Source organism: Mirounga leonina, unplaced genomic scaffold (genome assembly GCF_011800145.1).
Source record: "Mirounga leonina isolate KUSES-001 unplaced genomic scaffold, KU_Mleo_1.0 Mir_153, whole genome shotgun sequence".
NCBI lineage: Eukaryota > Metazoa > Chordata > Mammalia > Carnivora > Phocidae > Mirounga > Mirounga leonina.
In genome coordinates this window covers 32,325,846-32,341,270 of record NW_023270387.1, presented here as the reverse complement: position 1 = coordinate 32,341,270, position 15,425 = coordinate 32,325,846, and positions in this window count along the sequence as shown.

Below are 15,425 nucleotides of genomic sequence, written 5' to 3'. Positions count from 1 at the left end.
CACAAGTTTTGGCTTCCTCTCTGAACTGTCCTGTTGCTTTCTCTCTGGGCCAGCCATTTGGAAAGTTGCATATTTTACATTTATATGTAAACTCCACACTTCTATACTTAAAGTTAATTTACTCAAGGATAGGGAGCATGTCCTATGCCTTTTTTAGGCATATCATATTACGTACTAGCTTATATCTACAAAATGCATATTTGTTTAAGCTATATATTAAGTGTTTTAAATATCACAAATTCCAAATTTGTTAAATAAAACAAGAGTTCTCAAAAATAAAATAATAGATATGTCATGTAGATAAATGAGGAGATGCAGACAAGAGAATTACCATGAGTTAGAGAAAAATGCTTATAGAAATATATATTATGTTTAATAAATATGAGTCTCATTTTATATATTCACCTCTAGTTTCTATTATGATTATTTACTTTATTGAGTAATTAATCAAAAGACAAATACATTTTTGTTGAAGAATAGAGATAGATTTAATTGGTAGAAATAGAATTTGTTAACTTATTGAATTAATGGGAGATATTTAAGGGGAAAGTTCAGTATTCACACTCTTAAGACCTCATGAATGAGATGAGTCAAGAACAAAGATAAAGTTTCAATAAAAGGAGCAAAAGATCCAGAGGAGATTATACTGATCAGGCATCATTTCTGGTGATACACCACTCGAAAACCCCATTCATATATTAATGATAGAGGGAAACAAATCTTGTGCAAATGAACTATAGATAAGTAAGGTAGTGCATCACATAGTCTAGTTACCACCTCACTATGAGTACATCTGGGGAAGGGTTTGTGCAATGTAATGAAATGATCTCAAGAAGTCATGTGAGCTCAAAACTTTCTCTATCCTACAAAACTATGGTATCATTTGTTGAAAATAGTCAAGTTTTAATAAAATGTTTAATGAATCCATGTTACCCTACCTACAGCTAAGCTGCATACCAGGAGTTGGAAATCTTTTTTGGTTACTGGTTGCAGGCTGATGCCATTCTTGCATGTTCAGCAAATTTTCCCAGCAAGGAGAATAAGGCATACCAAAACAACAGAGTTAGAAGAGGGGGTAAGGCAGCAATTGCACTCCTGCGTATTTATCCCAAAGACACAGATGTAGTGAAAAGAAGGGCCATATGCACCCCAATGTTCATAGCATTAATGTCCGCAATAGCCAAACTGTGAAAAGAGCTGAGATGCCCTTCAACAGATGAATGGATAAAGAAGATGTGGTTCATATATACAGTGGAATATTACTCAGCCATCAGAAAGGATGGATACCCAAGTTTTACATCAACATGGATGGGACTGGAAGAGATTATGCTAAGTGAAATAAGTCAAGCAGAGAAAGACAATTATCATATGGTTTCACTTATTTGTGGAACATAGGGAATAGCATGGAGGACATTAGGAGAAGGAAGGGAAAGATGAAGCGGGGGGAAATCGGAGGGAGAGATGAACCATGAGAGACTATGGACTCTGAGAAACAAACAGGGTTTTAGAGGGGAGGGGGGAGGGGGGATTGGTTAGCCCGGTGATGGGTATTAAGGAGGGCACGTACTGCATGGAGCACTGGGTGTTATACGAAAACAATGGATCGTGGATCACCACATCAAAAACTAATGATGTATGGTGACTAATATAACATAATAAAATTTTAAAAATTTAAAAAAAAAGAAGGGGGTAAGGGTAATGACTCACATTGGATTGTGTCCCCCAAGAAGAAATGTGTTGGAGTTCTAACCCCCAGTATATTGGAATGTGATCTCATTTGTAAATACGTTTTTTTATGGAAGTAATCAAGTTTAAATGGTTCATTAGGGCAGGCCCTAATTCTGATATGATTCATGTCTTCATAAATTAAAGGGGAAATTTGGACACAGAAACAGAGGAAAGACATTGTGAAGACACAGAGAGAAGACAGCCATCTACAAGCCAAGGAGAGAATCCTGGAACAGACACTTTTCTCACAGCCCTCAGAAGGAGTCAACTTAATGAACACCTTGATTTCAGACTTCTAACCTCTAGAAAAGCAACACACTAAATTTCTATTTTTTAAACCACCCAGTTTGTAGTTCTTTGTTACATTAGCCCTAGCAAACTAATAACAAGCACTAAATTTACTCAACTAAGTTTTTCATTTTTATGCATATATAGGTATGCAGATTATTATGACTGCAACAGTGTATTTCTATGTGAGTGTTAAGTCTCAAGGCAATAGCTGTGAATATTCATTAAGTGGAGATCATAGAACTGTAAGAGTATTATAATTTTGCAATGGGAATAAACATTACAATATGACCTGTTAAAATTTGTTTCAGTGTTATTCTCCTTTTCTAACTGATGAATATGCAGCTCCATTTATTAAGCCTGTCCTTAAGCTTCCTATGTCAGTTTCACATGATAATTCCCAAATGTCCACCTTTCTTCCTGGAATTGACATTGGCATGACAAATGATGCAAATAGCTTAGAATGGATTTTTTTTAGATCAATCAATGTATAAAAACCAGGTAGCATTCAATTTTGTGTTCTCTTGCTCTTGCTCTTTGCTTATTCATACTTATATTTATGTAAACTAGCCTTATGTTACAATGCTGATATCTATCTTTAAGGCATCCATTCTGTGTGATTTTGAAGTCCCAGTCTTTTTCCCCCTGAAATTCTCAGCTATCTGTAAGAAATAAAGATATGTGGAAGATTTGTTAAAAAAAAAAAGAAAGGAGCATCAAAACACACAGCAAAATTTAAAGGAAATATGTAATAGCTATTTCTGTTTTAATAGAAGCATATTCTTTTAAGGCAGAAGTTTAAAAAAAGTGTCCACTTGAAAATGTTAATAATGTAGTGTAGAAATTTTACTTAATGCAATTAAAGTGCTTTAGTTGGAATTTTGGAATACTTTTGTGAAAGACAGGTCTTGGACACAAAACTCTGTAGCAATGGGTATTAAAAGATACTGCATTTTCTGGAAATACTGATTTCTGATAGGTGTTTATCACCTCTGTAGATGTGTGCTTGCTATAGCTCTATAATCCCAAAATTTTCCATTTTTACTCCTTAGATATTATGCATGTAGTGTGGGGTTATACACAAAGATTATCGATGATTTTTCCATTGGTAGCAACAAATTATATTCCAGAGTGCTTAATTTGAGATTTGAGAGCATTGACTCACAATTCAACACTAGCTCAGGCAGTATTTGGATAAGGCTATATCACAGAAAAGAGAAATCAGGAGTCAAGAAATGCTGACAGATTATACAAAATTTTAAAACTTCAAGATTAGGTTAGGGCAAAGTAAAATATGACTATCACTATTAAAAGGTCCAAACCAAGTCAAGCACCCAGAAAAGTAGAGTGCATGAACAACAACAAAAAAGTGCATTGCTTATCTTTAATAATGCCAGGTATCATTAGGTACAAATTAGGTAGTTCACATATATCATGTAGTGCTCAGTCTCAGGAGCATCAATATATGATTTAACCATATTCAAATCTTGTAGAAAGCTATTTAAATCAAGTTCTGCCCAACTTTGAAGCTGTTTTTCATGTTCATGGTAGCAGAAGGAAACCAAGTGATCAGTAGTCATCCAAATGGCAGGTAATCAGGTGTAGATAAGTATCTTGCCACAGATTTGGTCTGACAGTGAGATATAGGGGCAGAAATCTTATAATAAATGGAGATTAGGGAAGGCAGTTATTGGTTGTAAGTCCAGTAATTAGCTGTGCAACATTCCAGGTGGATATTTCATCACTGATTTACCTGGAATGGTACACGATGAAGAATCCATGCTCTTTGTATTTGAGAAAGAACCACAAATACAGTACAGAGAAACAGGGATACATAAGCTCAAAGAAATTAGTGGTAGGCAATTAGACTGAGCACCTGACTGGGGGCTTCTCATAATACCAGTGATTATAGATAACATCTATACAGATCAGAAAGACCCTGCCCATCCAGTTACTTTTTCTTTTCATTAGGTTATAGCTGGCGCTTAGTATAACTATTATATTCAGGGGACTGTGGAACATATGGAAAAGTTCAGGAGGCCCAAGTAGAAAATTAGGAATTGATTATTGGAAAAAAAGTACAAAGAAAGGGAATTGGTTCATACTTCTGTTTTAAGCTGATGCAGCAAGTAGAATTTAGGGACAGATTTTTTCTTTTCACTTAAGAACTCTACATGATTGGGACATGGTGTGTATCACCATCTCTCAGAACTATTATAGAGGTGATGTCTGTATTAGATAGAAGATTATAATGGAAAGAACATGGGCTCCCAAAACAAAAAGCAATATTAGTGTTCTGGCTTCATTGTTTACTACTTGTCTTTCTTCAGGTTCTTAATTTTACTCACATATATTATCTTATTTAATCCTCATCACATACTTATATGGCCAATTGTGCTGTTATCTTTTTTTATACAAATGAGGTAAATTGAGATTTGGTTACTCTTTCAAGGCTACCAAGATAGTAAGTGGAAAAGCTTAGGCAATCTTCTTCTAAGGTCCAAATATTAGCTCTTCGCTCTAAGGTGTGCAGTGTACTTAGCATGATATTTGACACACTGAAGCATTAAATAAATATTAAATTTCTTCAACTAACTCTAAAATATTAAGATGCTGGGCTCTTGTTAACAGGAAAATTTCACTGATGTAATGGTGTGATTTCTGGGCCTAATAAATACATCATATTCTTTGTAGCTGGTATTATTTCTCACCCAGGTACAGATTCTAAGTCCCTCACTAAAATTTAGGACCAGTCTTGGACATAGATATGATGATAAAGAATAATGAGATCTAAAATCTGAATTTATGGAGGAAGGTGGAAATGAGTTCTAGAACACATTTTATTTTACCAGACAGATCTATAATCAGATTCAGAGACTAGAAGACAAATTTAAACATGGTGGGAGCTTTCATTTAGCAGTTAAACTGGGGGGCGCCTGGGTGGCTTAGTTGGTTAAGCGACTGCCTTCAGCTCAGGTCATGATCTCAGGGTCCTGGGATCGAGCCCCGCATCGGGCTCCCTGCTCTGCTGGGAGCCTGCTTCTCCCTCTCCCATTCCCCCTGCTTGTGTTCCCCTCTCTCTCTGTGTCTCTCTCTGTCAAATAAATAAATAAAATCTTTTAAAAAAATTCTATTTGAATATTTACCTCTCATCAATATTATGAAATAAAACATCTGCCTTTTCATATCCATGGTATGTCTTATCACAGGAGTTCTCTAACCCTTAATAACTATATCAAAAGAATGCTGAGCTATAGTATATTACATTTTAATAATGTAGTCAGTTTGGTAAGAGATACATTCCAAAAGCTATTTAAACCTACCACTATTTAGAGATCCCAAATTCAGACATAATTCATCTGAGTAAAATATATATACAGCTGTAATTTATCAGGTCGACTTAAGGAAGATAAATCTTACTAAAGACATAAAATTAATCATAGTGCTTCTTGTATTTATCTGACAGTTTAGAAAAGTTAAATATAATATAAAAGTTGGTTTAGATTATCTAAGCATACTATTAATAGTCTGTGGTTGAGAGTAGGTATATAGTTGAAAATGGAGTAGTGTTCCATTTCTTTTCAAGCAAAACTATATTGAAGTCAGTAGCCCTATTAAATATCTATGAATCTGACAATTTCAACTCTTTCATGATTTATGTGTAACAGAATCAACCCAAGCAGTTAAAAAGTGGAAGGAGATATGCATGATCTTCACTACAAAAAGAAACCTGCTTCCTTTCTCCATCTGTATGATTCAATAGCTCCATTTGACCAGGAAGCAAAATGATAGACAAGAAAGTTGTGTTTGTAACCAATGGTCCAGGATAGCACCTTTACACCTTTCGATGCTATGACTTTTAGCAAACACCGAGGAAAAAAAAAACAAAAAAACTTTAAAACTCTTTACGAATAACAGATTTCTGTAACCCTACCATATAAAACGTGCTTCATGGAATTTATGCATATGGGAAAGTAAAGGACAGAAGAAATAGTTGTCTTGCATACCCACTGATGTAATTTGCATTTTCAAGGACTTACAAGAGACACAATCTTCAAAGAAGATCAATAACACTATTCAGTGACAACTATGTAGCAGGCACTTGCAACAATATTTTCTTAGTCCTTATAGAAACCCTGGGGGGTAGATCATATTATTTAGACTGCCCATATAAGGAAACTAGGCTCATAAGTGTAAAAGAGAATGTTTGAACTAAAAAGCTACTAAATTACACAACTTAGAGGCAAATCCAAGTTTCCTGACCTCAAAACTAGTGTTCTTTCTACTTGAAGCAAGATGTGGTAGAAATAACATGGGCTTTGGGAGTTTCAGGTCAGGAAAACTTGTGTTGGAAAGACTCACACTTACCAGTTGTGGATTCAAGACTAGTAACTTTATCCCTCTGCTCCCATCTTCCTTCTCATCTGAAGAGGGAAAGTACCACTGCATCCCTGGCAGAGTTTTTACAACGTTTATAGGCAATAAATAGGAGATGCTCAAGACAGCATCAACATTTAGGTGCTTTGCATGGACTAGGTAAAAAGCTGATATTTTATGAACTTGTAAAAATCGCACTGTCTGTACTATGTAAACTTTCTATTGAATTTCCTTCTCAGTACATTGAATATTTTTTTAGTATGTAGTCATTAAAATTATATTGTCCTCTTTAGCTTTTAGGAATATATTTGATCTAGAGGATCCTGAATTTTTCATAAATCAACAGTGCAGTAGTCTTGGCTCTCAAATGCAGCCTTTACAGAATGAAAGATACTCTTTATTTTCTGAAAAACATAGGCATTATAATTTTGTGAGATATTTACCATAACCTTGTCAACATGCATTCCATGCATCCAGTCATTTCCTATTTCATATTATTTACCAACTATTTAGAAAGTATCTGTTATTTGAAAGGCATTCTGACAGACAACGAAGATTCAAAATGCATAAGACAAAATTATTGCCTTGGAGATGTTAATATTTTAAGTAAGGAGGTTGACATGCAAGTAGATACATGAGTGCTACAAGGAGGAATAGATGAAGAACTTGGAGCACTAAACACAGGCAGGGCAAGGACTGAAGCTGGAAAGTCAGTGTAAGTTTGGAGTTCAAGAAAATGGCAATTATCAGAGCCTACTAGACTTCAGGAAGTTTGAAACCTTGATGGCAAAGTAGAGCCAGAGTTCTGGCTCAATGTCATTAGTCTTTAGCCATATTGCTCACAGGTGCAATCAATAAGAACAATAGAAAGCCAAAGAAGGTGATTACAAAAAGAAAAGCAAGAATAAAGCCAGAGAAGCAAGAACCAAGCAACAGGGATAACTGGCAACAGAAGAGACAGAAAAAGAATGCTGAAGAAAGGGAGCAAAGAATATGGAAAATTATACTTTTATCCTAACATCAAATAATAAAGAAAAACACCAGAATAATCAATATATTGAAAGAGAACTTACCAAAACTAATTACTTGATAATCAAGATGACATAACTAAATGAAACTATTAATTATATTATTCATATTTTATTTATACTTGTATTTGTTCTTTTATGAGGCAAATGAAAATCTGGCTCATTAAAAAGTTATTTTTCTCAGAGTCCATAGTCTCTCATGTTTGGTCTCCCCCTCTGATTTCCCCCCCTTCATTTCTCCCTTCCTACTATCTTCTTTTTTTTTTTTTTTAAACATATAATGTATTATTTGTTTCAGGGGTACAGGTCTGTGATTCATCAGTCTTACACAATTCACAGTGTTCACCATAGCACATACCCTCCCCAGTGTCTATCACCCAGCCACCCCATCCCTCCCATAACATAATAAAATAAAATTTTAAAAAGTTAGTAAAAAAAACTATACAAAAGCACTTGGCTATAAGAAATAATATTTATATAGGATATGGAAACAGTACTTGGGTGTTGTAAACATTAATCTAATACAAAATTCCTAGCAAAAAAAAAACCAAAAAATTACTTTTCTCTCACTGTTCTTTTGACTTTTGGACCTCTTTAAATTAGTTGACTATTTTTGCCATTGAAATAATATTTCTAGGTCTTGTGAATAGATTTCTTACAAAACCATAAAATCAGATTTTTTTAAAGATTTTATTTATTTATTTATTTATTTATTTATTTATTTATTTAAGGGCGAGAGAGCATGAGTAGGGGGAGGAGCAGAGGGAGAGGGACAAGCAGACTCCCTGCTGAGCATGGAGATCAACATGGAGGCTCGATTCCAGGACCCTGAGATCATGACCTGAGCTGAAATCAAGTGTTGGTCACTTAACCAACTGAACCACCCAGGTGCCCCACAAAATTAGAATTTAACCTCAAGTTCAATTAGTAGAACCCACCTCTTTAAGAAAAATAAAGCTTAGTCAAGGTGATTTATTTATTATTAATGATTTTATGGAAGTTAATCCACAATTTTCTCATATTTTTTAGGTGTAGTAATATTTCTGCTTCTGAATAATAAAGTCCAACTATTGAGACTGATTCAATTTATTCATTTTTTAAATATTTTTTGAACTTTTTAAATTTGAAATAATAATAGATTCACGAGAAGTTGCAAAGAATAATATGGAGAATGTATTTTACCTAGTCCCCCTAATGGTAACATCTTGCTTGACTGTAGTATAATAGCACAACCAAGCAACTGACACTGGTAAATTCCACAGAACCTATTCAGATTTCATCTTTTTTTAAGTGCACTTTGTGTGTGTGTTGTATTTAGCTCTATGCAATTTTATCATATGTACAGATTTCTATAACTACCATGACAGTCAAAATACAAAATTATTCCATTACCCCAAGGATCTCTCTTGATACACTTCCATAGCTCTGTCTTCTCTAACACTTACCAATGACCAATGTGCCAGACATTAGAAATAAAATGGCAAAGAAGACAGATCATTAAAAATAGCAATTAGTCTAGGCTCTGAAGTCAGACCATTTGGCTCTACATTCTGGCTTTATCACTCGCTATCTATATGACTTGAATTTAACCTCCTTAAACCCCAGTTTCCCCATTTATAATGTGGGTATATAATGGCATATACTTCACAATGTTATGATGATTATGTCTGGTAATCCACTGTGATGGCAAAAAGTACTATTATTAGCTATGTTTGTCTTTATGTGTTTTGTTTTTTTTTTTTTTTTTACAAACTAATAGGATATTGTAAAGCAGTTTAATAGATAGTAGGAGATTGCTACAGGAAAGCCTATGAAAGACTCTAATCTAGAGTTTAGGGAGAGAATTTGAGAAACAGATTACTGGACAGAGTGAGAAAAAACTGAGCCTTACAGGATGAGGAAGTGGGCAGACAGATAAAGAAGGTGAAGTGCTTTTCAAGGAGGGTAGAGGCTAGAAGGGTAATTGGCCCTTGAGAAGGCCATAGTTTGGTATGGCAATAACTCAAGGTATGAGGGAGAAGTACCTTATAACATATGCTAAGCAGGCTAAATTTCATCTTGAGAAAAATGGAAGGAATTAAGGAGGATAACATGATTAGATCAGTTTTGTATTTCAGAAACATTATCCTGATTACAACACAAATTATTATTTGGGGAAAGGCAGGTTGGTGAGCATATTTATTTATAAATGGAGTATAATTCTAAGGAGGATAATAGTACATTTTCAGTGAATATTTGATACAGATATTATTTATATGATTTTTTTTACCTACAAAACATATATAATTTATCCATTATTTTCTGAAGACTTTTAAGAAGTTTCTATAAAGATGAACTATATGAATAGATAAAAAATTCAAAGATAATTTTCAGTAAAGACTAATATAAAATTATCCTGTGAAAATACATTCTAACTCTCTTATTTTCATCAATGAGAACCTATAAAATAGATGTGCTGAGCAATATTGAGATCAACATATTATCACCCTAACCTTGTATATTAGTTATTGGGAAGAAAGGGACTTAACACATAAAGACAAATCGAAAGGAAGCATGGATAAATAAATTTGTAAAATAAAGCCACTGGGACTAGTCAATCAGTTGAAATGAACATTGAGAGGAAAAACAAGTCAAATCTAGCAGTTCTTTTATAATGCCCTATGCATAGTTTTATTACAAAATTTATCACCTGCTTTGTTCATCAACAGCTCACTTTTCTGTATCCTGTACTACAGAATGATTTACTCAACAAGAGTCCAAGTCATATTTTTCTGTAATTATAGTAGCTATATAATGTCTCACACAACAATCTAAACTTGGCAGAGGTAAATTTAGGATAATAAGAACAAGTGTTGCAAATTGAATAGCCTCCATGAAATTGTTGTATTGTAAACTAACTGAATGCAGGAACATGATGGGTCAAAGTGGTTTCATTTCTTTGAAATTATGAGTAATGATCTCATGTGCCAATCATTGCACAAATATATTGGCCATTTTGATTCTGCACTCACTTTTTCCTGTGTCTAATCTTCATCTGCTCTTTAATCACCATGAAGGCAGATGTTATATTTAACAGTTCTTGGGCACCTAGCAGAAGAGGAAATGGATAATATCTTTAAAATATCTATCTTCAACACAAGGTTTCACTCAATATATGTTGTTATTATTATTTTTCAATCATAGTGATTTACTGAAGATAGCTAAAATTACTAAGCTTGTCATCAGTACTTTTAAAATATGGCCCATAAATAAGGTGACCATATACTCTGGTTTACCTGAGACTGCTCCTGTTCATTTTTATTATAGCATAATTAATAATAGCTTCTCCTTTCACTCTCAAAATACCTGGGTTTAGATTATAAATTATTTGGTTAACCTACCACAGCACACGATGTCAGTCTGAAATAATCAATGAGTCTGACTTATAAAGCATTCCAGATGGGTATGCATAGCACCTAGAAAAAATTTATACACAGTTCAGTTTAAACTTATTAAATCATTTAATAGCCTATGATAATGCCATCGAATGGACAAACAAGAAAGCTCAGAATAACAGAATGCTTGTAATAATATTGTCATATTTGTCCCATTCAATATGATCAAAACTGACTCTATTAATTTTTAAAAGCAGTGTCTTTTTCTTGATTAAAGCAAAAAAATTACAAGACTATTTTAGATTTTAATAATGTTTATATGGCTTCTAAAATATTCTTAGTGCAAGATCAATATAGCATATATTAAATTCTAAATTTGCCACAAAAATAGAAAAAATTTATTTCAATTTTGTGAAAAATACTTTAATATCTGAATAAGCAACAAATTAACTTTCATGATAGTGCGCATTTTTCTTTGACAGTCTCTTAGTTGTTTTTTTTTTTTAATTGTGGTTAAATATAGATAACATAAAACTTACCAGTTTATCACTTTAACATTTTTGTTTGTTTTTAGAGAGGGATAGAGAGAATCTTAAGCAGGCTCCATGCCCAGGGCAGAGCCCAAAGCGGGGCTTGATCTCACAACTCTGAGATCATGACCTGAGCCAAAATCAAGAGTTGGATGCTTAATGAACTGAGTCACCCAGGCACCCCACCACTTTACCATTTTTAAGTATAAAATTCAGTCTCGTTAAGAGCACTCACATTGCCATGCAACCATCACCATTATCCATCTCCAACGTCTTCATCTTCCCAAACTGACACTCTGTTCTTTACTTTTTACAATAGGAGGATATTTTTTATTTATTATCATACTTTTGTTTAGATCAAAATGAAGTTTAAATAAAGTACTCCAAAAATGAAATATTTTAATTTATAAACTCTGTGATGTTGGCCTAAAATGTCTGATAAATGTTTTGGTTTTTCATTAGCATGAGTTTTATAGATTCAAAAAATAATAATCTTTCATGATTTGAAAGCCTATAATAGGTAAAATACTAAGAAATAAAGTTTGGATTAGTTCAGGGCCCTGAGAAATTTTAATCTTTAATGATTTTGCGTTACACATAAGTGTTCATAAGTATTTTGCAAATGCTTAGGGTGAATGTACAACATACATTTTGATTAACAGCTGAGAAGAATTTTCAATATTAGAGTTTTAAGCATTAGGTCTGTCCTCAAGGCTAAATATAATCATTCTCACTTCTTGTGCTTGTTTATTTTATCCATAATGGACTCTGCAATTCTTTATAACACTTCTTGTATTTAACTTTTTCTCAAAATATGCATTTTAAAAATATTTTATTTTTTTTTTTAAAGATTTTTATTTATTTATTTAACAGAGATAGAGAGAGAGCACAAGTAGGCAGAGCGGCAGACAGAGGGAGAAGGAGAAGCAGGCTCTCCGCGGAGCAGGGAGCCCGATGCGGGGCTCGATCCCAGGACCCTGGGATCATGACCCGAGCTGAAGGCAGCCACTTAACCGACTGAGCCACTCAGGTGCCCCCAAAATATTTTAGTATTTTAAAATTAAATGAATAGTAAACATATATACATTCTTTGTCATGATGTAATGTTTTATTATAACACTGGAAAAATCTTATGCCCTTTTTTGAAATTTCAGAAATATTTTGCCTTCTGAGTGAAGAGTTAATGATTTAGTAGGATTTTAAAGCACCTTTATTTCCTTTGAGCTTTAGTCACACAAAACTTGAAGTGAATAAGGAGTTATGCTTAAAATAGTTAACTACATGCCTCATTTTAAAGACTGATGGCCTGGCAATTAGCACCAGCAGAAATCTCAGGAAAGCTCTATGTGGCATATCAAACTGTGGGTATGGAAAAGCCAAGCAACAGAAATCCAGTCTCTCAGCAGCATACAATCTTACGGTGTTCTTCATTCTGCAGACATAGGGGGTACTCAAGAATCAGAAGGCACATTTCTGGCCCTATGAATTATCAAGCTAAAAAATTGTAAATTAATTAAAGAAAATACTAAGTGTATACCAATAGACAGAAAAATAATGAAACTTAATATTAGAAATATTTAAAGGTCTAACTATACTTAGAATTATTTTTCTCTAAATTCTTCCTCTAAATTTTCTTACAGAAAATTCATTCAATAAATATTTGAATGCCTAATTTGTGGAAGGCACTGTGCTAAGCAAAAGAGATACAAATGTCAGAGGAGGTATAATCTGTACTTTCAAGAACAAGAGTCTGGCAGTAGAGGTCAGATAATTAAAAAGAAGTTTATTACAATATATGTAAACGTGTCAAAGCAACACATTGTACACATTAAACTTACAAAATATTAAATTTCAATTATATCTCAATGTGAAAAAACATGCTCATAACATTGCTGCGAGGGCTATAAGAGTGGTAACAGGGTTCTATGGAGTATACATAGGACTGGACTCATTGTTCAATCATGGCTAGTATTGAAAGGTTATCCAAAAGAATTACCTTTAAGTTGAGTTCTTAAAGTTCAAGTTAATCAGACAGAGTAGAAAAGTGAAGGTCAGTCAAAGGGAACATGATATGTAGTATACCTGGAATCAGAAAGCACTTAAATGTTATAGTCAAATCAACAAATTAGCCATAGCAGTGTCCCTAATTAAGAGAATTATATTTTAAATTTCAAGCTAACTGCAAAAAAAATATATATATGGCATTATAAAGTGGTGACTATAAGTAGGTGTACTAAGAGATGCCAAAATTATCAAAAAGGCTTCAACTAATGAGGCTTTTATTTTTTTTAATCTTAAGAACAATGAATATCATGCATTCATGATACTGAAAGAGGTTATTGTGTGGTCAATAAATATTTACTGATTAAAATTTGCTTATTATTTTGGGAATAATGCTGTTTATAGTTCTCCATATACTATTTAGGGGGCTTGGTTCAAGCAGGTAAGTACAATCCTTTCTTATTGCATTGGTTAGACAAAAGGACAAAATTATAATATTTAAGATTGTAAATGTACTATTTATTAGTTTCCTTCTTTCAATAGGTAAGTTATCATGAAAATTAGAAAAGTTGATTAGATATGAAAAAAAACATCTGCCTAATATGTTTATCATTGCCCACATATGTCTAGTGGAAAATATTACAGGACATTTTTTCAGTGAATATAGAATTACATGGTATGGTTCTATGGCACAACTTTTTTTAAGTAAGTGGAAATATTGACATTTTCTCTCTAGACACTGCTATCCACTCAGCATTTGCAAATTATTATCTTCTGCTATTTCCTAAATAGCTGACTGATTTCTCTAACATGATGGATTAAACCTGACTCATTTTATCTGGAACACTTCAGAAATACATAGAGTTAGGTGGTTTATACCTAATTCAGTACAGAATCTTTTTAAGAGTGTTCTGTTGTACTTTTCTCCCCTACCAAGGTACTCATTGAAGGAATCTTATTTCTGTTGCCTAGTTCCTGGATACATGGAAGTCCTGCTTCATTAACATAACTTTTCATTGGCCTGTGGTATTCGGCAAGTTAATAACTGTGTACTTGCATCAGCAGGAGACTTTCCCTCCTAATTTTGTTAGATCATATATTCCAACCAGTTAAAATAAAATTTACTACACCCTGCTGTCTTAAATGTAAACGAGCCTGCAGTCAATTTGGTTTAATGAAATTAAAGCCATACAGTATGACTAGAGAGAAGAAGGCCTTTGGTTCTCTGCTGAATTCATAATGGAAACAACTGTTACAGTCTAAATAGATCATGAGAAACATGGTTCTTCCAAAACACTAAAAAAGGATTTATTCCTTAGTAATCAACAGAGCAGAAAATTCTAATTATCTTATCTAGGGAAGATTTAGAGATTGCATTTTCAACTGATGTGTTTTTAAGGTACTTTGAAATGTTTCCTGTACATTTAATTGAGCTGTGAAATAGTATCAATCACTGTTTCAGTGAAAGGTTGATTCAAGAATAGATGCTGACCCAACTCTCTAAGCTTTGTTTTTGAGCAGACTGTGAATTAACAGAGAGATGATAATCTAAATTTCATTGTATGCTTAGATTTGGGAACAGGTGCTATGGCATCGATTATTCAATGAAATGACCAGTTTCCTTGCAAGGTTATACACATGACTTTTGCTAACTCATTAATTGATTTTCCCCCATGTGTTCTTTTTTACCTTTCTATCAAATGATTAAGAAAAATGTCAAATGAACTCAAATGTATACAATCTAATGTTATTTTTCAAAATTTTTAAATACTCTCCAAATATAAACCTCCACCATGATTGAAGTCCAACCTAGTCCTCTAACTTTAATTCCCATTATTCTCTAAATTATCTCTGCCTTACTTAATCAGAAATACATACCTTTCTGTTAAATACTCCCCATGCTTCCCTGATGCCTTCCTTCAGGTTAGAATTGCTTCTTTTGCTATATAAAACAGTAAAACCTGTGCATTTATCAAGATCCATTTGATCAAGCCTTGCCTGGTAATCTCCCTCTCATGGAGTAATCACCCTTCCTCTGAGTTACAAGTGTTTTTGGTATCTATTTGCCAGTTGGAACTATATTAGTAAAAGTTTTTTCA